Here is a 6,939-nt window from a genome sequence, read left to right on the forward strand (position 1 = left end):
AGATCGCCCCTGAGTAGGCGATATGAGATGGAGTAAAGCTGTAGTTTTTTGAGACGGTCTGCATAGGGCATCTGTTTGAGGCCAGTAATCCTCTTTGCGAGGTATTTCTGTGGTCTTCCCAGTTGTTGTAGATGTCTTGTGAGGTACATACCAAAAGGGGCGTTGTACTCTATAATGGGTCTAATGAGTGATGAGTAGAGGGGAACAATGACCTCTTTTTTTCTGGATGAGAATCCTTTTGTGATGAGATGAGCCACGTAGAAGGATTTCCTGACCATTGTGGCGATGTGAGGAGAGACTGCTGTCCACCTGTGTCCCAAGGTCTCATCACATTTTTGGCATTAAGTAGACTACCAGCTATGTGGTAGTTCATGAGTAAAGAGTTTTTACCAAAGGGGATGACAATACACTTTTTGGCATTGAGCTTCAGGCCATGGCTTTGACACCAGGTATCTGTCTCAGTGAGGCCCTTTTGTAGTTTGTCCACATCATTAGGAGTTTCGATTATGGCTCCTAGTTTGCGTTTGGAGTTGGCACTGAAGAACATTTGGCTGGATTTTCAAGATGATATAGAATAGTTTAATTAATGAAGAATAAACACAGCTAATTTTTATGAAAATACATGCATGCAAATAAATATTCCTTTAAGTATATTTATGATCAATTATTTCTTCTGTACTCTGTGAGCTTATACCCCAAGAACAAAGGGTGGAAGAGTCAGAGTTGATGCTAGTCACTTGTGCCTTAAAAATTGACTTTTACATTAGTGTATCCTAATATTTTTAGGTTCATAGCTACGTACTAGGCTACTGGTCTATGAGGACCTTACAAAGCCCAGACTTACATAGATTCATAGGTTCATAGGTGTGTACTAGGGCTAATGGCCCTGGAGCCTTTACAAGCTTAGCTCATAGTACAAGCCTAGCCCATGGATTTTGCATATGAATAACCTGGTGGCAGTTGGGACAAGGATATGTTGAAGCATTAATTGTATTTTTATATCACAACACTCCTGGGCACATTGTTATTTCCCAGTAACACCCACATTTTCAGGCACTACTACTTGCTTAACTATATATATTCTGCCAAATCAGTTTATGCCTATCACTGTGTCCTCTAGCCAAAGACTACTGGATGACCTATATGATAGGACTTGCCTTATGACTAACCTACGTCCTACCACTAGGCCGTACAAGAAGTTGGTTTACTCAGTGCACATTAATAAGTCTGGTCTATTGTCAAATTCCCAGCAAGGTTTCAGGGAACCACCTGGTACTTCCTTTTTATAATCTGCCATAGAAAAATGAGACTTAACAGGAGGTGTATCTGTGGACCATAAAAAGATCTTTTGAGGATATTTGTCATCAATTTCTAATACATTTCCACTTGACTATGTTTGGGGATGGTACTGTAAATGGATAATTAACTAACTAACTAGTAGAACTTCTAACTTCCAGTTAGGAGATAGGTAACCATCTCTGTATCTTAGGAACTTTCAAAACAGATATTCCACAAAGGTCATGTTCGTGGGCAGAATGTTTTCCACCTAATGACATTGTACAAAGACTTCCATCTTCAGATCTGTAACATTATAGACAGATGATGCTCTTCTCCTTAGGTTTGGATAAACACTCCAATCTGTGGAAATTCAGTTGCAGGATGACATGTAAATGAGTTAAAATGCTTGCAATTAGCAATAAGAAAACTATGTATATGTAAAAAGCTAAAACCAGTGATACTGTGAATCTCACTCATGCATTAGGGAATACGTTTCAAATAGTTAGGGTTATTGCTTCATTCAGCTGTATCTTTCAAATAATATACTGAGGTAATAGTAGATAAAGTTACAACCTAGGTCAGACCATTCTATGCAGGATCCAAACTTCTTTCCCCAGATTCCAGAAGAATATTAGTAAGAAAGATTCTAGTAGCTAAGTCCACGGCCCTAACTGCCAGTCAAAACACTCAGCTAATGTAAACTGCTTTCCTATTCTTGCCGTAAAAAAAAAAAAAAAAAATTGAACATCATGCGTTACTTTCCAAAAGGCCAACTAGTCAGTACTAGAGAAACCATTCTCCTATCAACATTAATCTTAATTTACTGCATAACAAATACCACTAACTTCTGCTCCAAGACACAAGTGTGAAGTAAAGACCACACCTTTTAACCTAAAAAGTAATGCTGAAGAATCCCTGGGATTGAAAAATACATCTAGAGGTGGAAGGCTTAAAAAAGAAGTTATGTACTCACTATAACGGTCCATCTGAGTAGGTAAACTTCATTTGTCAGCAACCTGTGGGTATCAGATCCATATCGGATCTGAGCTGGCAGCTTTAAACAGCTAAGATCTGTGCTCCAAGCTCCTCCCCCTTACCCATAATCCCCTGCCATGCCTCTCTGACCTCAGATCGAGTTTGCTATAGTAACACAGAACATTACAAAACAAAGGATCACCTGCACATCCTAACCTGGTGTTATCCGGAGAAAAAGGACAAGGAATCCTTCTAGGATGCACTATAGGTTAGGGGGATGGAGGGGGGGTTGGCTGCTGACAAATGAAGTTTACCTACTCAGATGGAACGTTATGGTGAGTACATAACTTCTTTATCTGAAGTAGTTAACTTCATTTGTTCATCAACCTGTGGGACAGAGTCCCCAGCTACCCAAACTTGGGGGGTCCTCATGGAAGGATATTCCGGAGCACTGCAGAGCCGAAGGATGCTCTCCCTCTGGAAATTATATCCAACTTGTAATGGTTAATGAAAGTATGGGATGAAGCCCAAGTGTCTGCTGAACAAATGTCATCCAAGGACACTCTGGAGCAAAAGGCAGCAGAAGTAGAAATCGATCGGGTAGAATGAGCGTGGACTCCTTCAGGTTCAGGCCGGCCAGAACTCTTATATGCAAGAAGTATACATTGGGAAATCCATCTGGACAATGTAACTTTTGATACTGGTTTGCCCAAAGAGGATTTAGCAAAGGATACAAAGAGTTGCTCAGATTTCCTATGTTCAGCGGTCCTGTGCAAGTAGAATCTCAATTGCCTGTGTACGTCCAGAGAATGTAGTTTGTATTGACCCCTGTTTTGATAATTTGGAAAGAAAACTGGTAAATTAATAGATTGATTGATACTGGGCTCAGAAGCAACTTTGGGTAGAAAGGAGGGATTGGTTCTGAGGGAAACTCTATCTTTATGGAAGACCAAGTATGGAGGTTTGGCGCAAAGGGCTTGAAGCTCCGAAATCCTTCTAGCCGAAGTGATAGCAATGAGAAAGGCTGTCTTCCAAGATAAATATTTTAGATCCACCGAAGCTGCAGGTTCAAATGGAGGGGCCGTCAGAGACTGGAGAACAAGGGTTAAATCCCATGGAGGGACTGCGTCTTTAACCGGAGGACTTAATAGGAAAGTGCCTTTTAAGAAAGTCTTACATAATTTGGAAGAGGCTAAGGGACCGAGATCACTTCCCACATGATAATGGGAAATCGTGGCTAATTGGACTTTGACCGTAGAAGAGCTAGCACCTTGGTCGAATAAAGTTGACAAAAATTCTAACACTGCTGGTATCGGAGCTGTACAGGGATCCAATTTTCTATGCTCCGCCCAGATTGTAAAGCGTTTCCATTTGCTGTTATAAACCTTTCTTGTAGAAGGTTTATTAGCGGCTACTAAAATAGCCTTAACAGAGGATGAGATACCGGGAGTCATAGCTATTACTGGAACTGGATCAACCAAGCTGTGAGCTTGAGGTTGTCCAGATTTGGGGTTGATAATCCTAGTGGGTGAGAGATCAGATCCGGGGTGGGATCTAGAATCCATGGAGGATTCACTAGATGAGAGCATAGGCATGGGAACCACGTTGACGAGGCCAGAATGGGGCTATGAGGATCATTCTGCTCCTCAACCGATGGGCTTTCTGCAAGAATTTTAGCATTATGGGAAGAGGGGGATAAGCATAAAGTAGACCGGATGGCCAAACATGCACCAAAGCATCTCTGGGGGATTCCCCTGGTGGGGGAATTAGAGCAAAGTAGTCGCTGCACTTGAGGAAGATTTGCTTCGCTATTCTGGGGTTCAGAGACCACTCATACGGTGAGAAGATGGTTCGACTCAGCCTGTCTGCCAAAATGTTCGACTGACCCGGAATGTGCGTCGCTATGAGAAAGCGGTTGGTGGAGATCGCCCATTCACAAACTCTCATGGCCTCTTGACAAAGTGGGTAGGATCTGGTTCCCCCCTGTTTGTTGATATACCAGACCACTGACATGTTGTCTGTCTGAATTGCAGCTGTCCCTAAGGGAAGAAGGGCCTGGGGTGCTTGCAACACCAAAAGCACCGCTCTCATCTCTAGAACATTGATATGCAACAAGGTCTCTGAATGGGTCCACATGCCTTGGACGGTTCTGCCCATACAGTGCCCCCCCACCCTAGGCAAGAAGCATCCGTGGTCACCGTGGCTAGAGGTGGGGACATAGAAAAGAGACACCCTTTCTGGAGGTCCGGGGACTGGATCCACCAGAGCAGGGATTTCCTGCAAACCCTGCTGAGGGAAATGGGTGAATTCAGTGGATGTTGTAGGATGGACCATTGAACCTGCAAGGTCCATTGTAGTATCCTCATGTTCAAGCACACTAAAGGTAGCAGATTGATTGTTGCCACTATGGAACCTAGAGCCCTCAGAACCAATTCCGCTGGAGGAGCCGAGGATTGTAGAAGGGCCAGTATGTGGAGCTTCAGAGTTTAAAGCCGGTCTGGAGTTAAGAAGACTTTCAATAGGTTTGTGTCTAACCTGGCTCCTATGAAGTCTAAGATCTGGGTTGGTTGAAGGGAAGATTTCTTGAGGTTGATTATGATTCCCAGCCGGGAGGCCAAGTGAAGGACGTAATTTCTGGCTGAACATAGTAGATGCCTGGTAGGGGTGGTCAGGAGCCAGTCATCCAGGTACGGGAAGACCTGTATTCCCTGGAGTCTCAGGTGGGCTGCTACAACTGCCAAAACTTTGGTGAACACCCTGGGGGCTGTGGTGAGACCAAAGGGAAGGGCCCTGAACTGGTAGTGGCTGGCTCCTAGCCGGAAGCAGAGAAACCTTCTGGATCATCTGTCCATCAAAATGTGGTAGTACGCATCCTTGAGGTCTATCGAGCACATCCAGTCGTTCTCCTGTAAGAGTGGGAGAATGGATTGAATGGTGACCATCCGGAACTTCTCTTTGGCTACTGACAGGTTTAGAAAGGACGGGTGAGGATTGGCCTTAAGTCCCCTGTCTTTTTTGGCACCAGAAAGAACCTGGAGTAAAAGCCCGATCCGGATTGGTCTCGGGGGATGTGCTGGATTGCTCTTTTTTCTAGCAGCTGGTTTATTTCTGCGGCTGCTGCCTCCCTTTGATTGGGTGGAACATCGGGGAGGCTCCAGGGTCTGGGAGGGGGATACAGAAAGGGAATTTTGTAACCTCTGGATATGATTCAAAGCACCCAGTGATCTGTTGTAATGGACTCCCAAACTGCTAGGTGCCTTGAGAAGCGCCCCCCCCGACTGCCTCCAGAGTGGAACAGTCGGGTAACCCTTCAGGGCTGCTGCGCGGGCCGATCAGATAAGGGTTCTCTCGACCCAAAATTCTTTGGTCCCCCTCTGCCTCTGGGCCGGCATCCACCCTGTCCTCCTCTGCCTCTGAAGGATGAGGGGTCCGGAGTGAAATGGGACTGTTGAGACTTCCGGAACCACATCTTCTTTTGTCCCCTTTGGTTCCTGGAGAAGGACCTCTGGGGAGCTGAGAAGCAGACTCCGATGGCAGACAACGTCTTCCTGTCTTTCTCGATCTGGACCAGCGTGTCGTGGACGGTCTTGCCAAATAGCGAAGAACCATCAAATGGGACATTTGTGAAGGACGCCTTGAAGGGTTCCACAAAATTGCAAAGGCAGAGCCAAGCATGTCGTCGTAAGACAATGCCCACTCCGCTAGCTCTAGCGGCTCCTTCCATAGCATGGGAAAGGAGCCGCATAGAGGTGTTCGAAATGGACTTAAGAGTGGCCATTCGAGCTGAGAATACCTTCTTATCCTCGGCCGACATGGACTCTGGGGGCGACCCGGCGTATTCCTTGATGAGATCCCGCTGGAGTCGTATCATTTGTGCCATATAATTCAGTGACCTTATGGAGAAGGTAGCTGAATCAAACATCCGCTTCCCCAGGCGGTCCATCGTCCGAGACTCCTTGTCGGGAGGGTGGACCGAGGAACTCTCCTGGGCTAGTTTCTTCTTGGTGGTGGCCGCCACCAACATGGCATCTACTGGAGCACCCTTGCTCCAAACCGTCCTATCAGTGGGGGGACTGAGGATTCTATCGAGTCTCTTAGGAATGGGCTCCACAGTGTCCGGTTCCTTCCATGCCCTGGTAGTAATCAGATCTACCAGGGGATCGTCGGGAGGGGACACCCAAGAGGTAGATGGGCCTGTGTCAAACACCTCCAGAAACACAGACTCATCCGAGGAAGGTTTTTTGGCTGACCACCCCCCTCTAATTCAAAGCATTTTCATGATGTCTCCGAAGGAGACGTCCTCAGGGGGTGACCTTGGGGAACCTTCCCCTTCCTCTAAGTCTGTGTCCTCTGTCAAGGACTCAGGTGAGTCCAAGTGCTTCCGCTTGCACTTACGTTTGTGAGGAACCTCCTCGGGGGGCTGTCCAAAGAGGCCTCACCAACCACATCTTGTTCCTCCAAGGGAACCATCTGGGACGTAGGCGCAGGCTGTCCCTGGGGCCGGGTGATTGAAGGTAGGTCCATCTGAGAGAGAGTGCAGGGAACCATAGAAGGAGCCTGGGGCCTGGAATCCCTCGACAATACCCTCTCCACAACATCGAACGCCGAAGGAGAACTGCTCTCTCTTGGATCTGAGAGCAGTCTCCATGGATCCGATGTGTGGATGCGCCGAAGCAATTGGATCCG

The sequence above is a fragment of the Protopterus annectens genome, chromosome 7.part1 (assembly GCF_019279795.1).
Source record: "Protopterus annectens isolate FY-2018-M chromosome 7.part1, PAN1.0, whole genome shotgun sequence".
In the NCBI taxonomy this organism is placed as follows: domain Eukaryota; kingdom Metazoa; phylum Chordata; order Ceratodontiformes; family Protopteridae; genus Protopterus; species Protopterus annectens.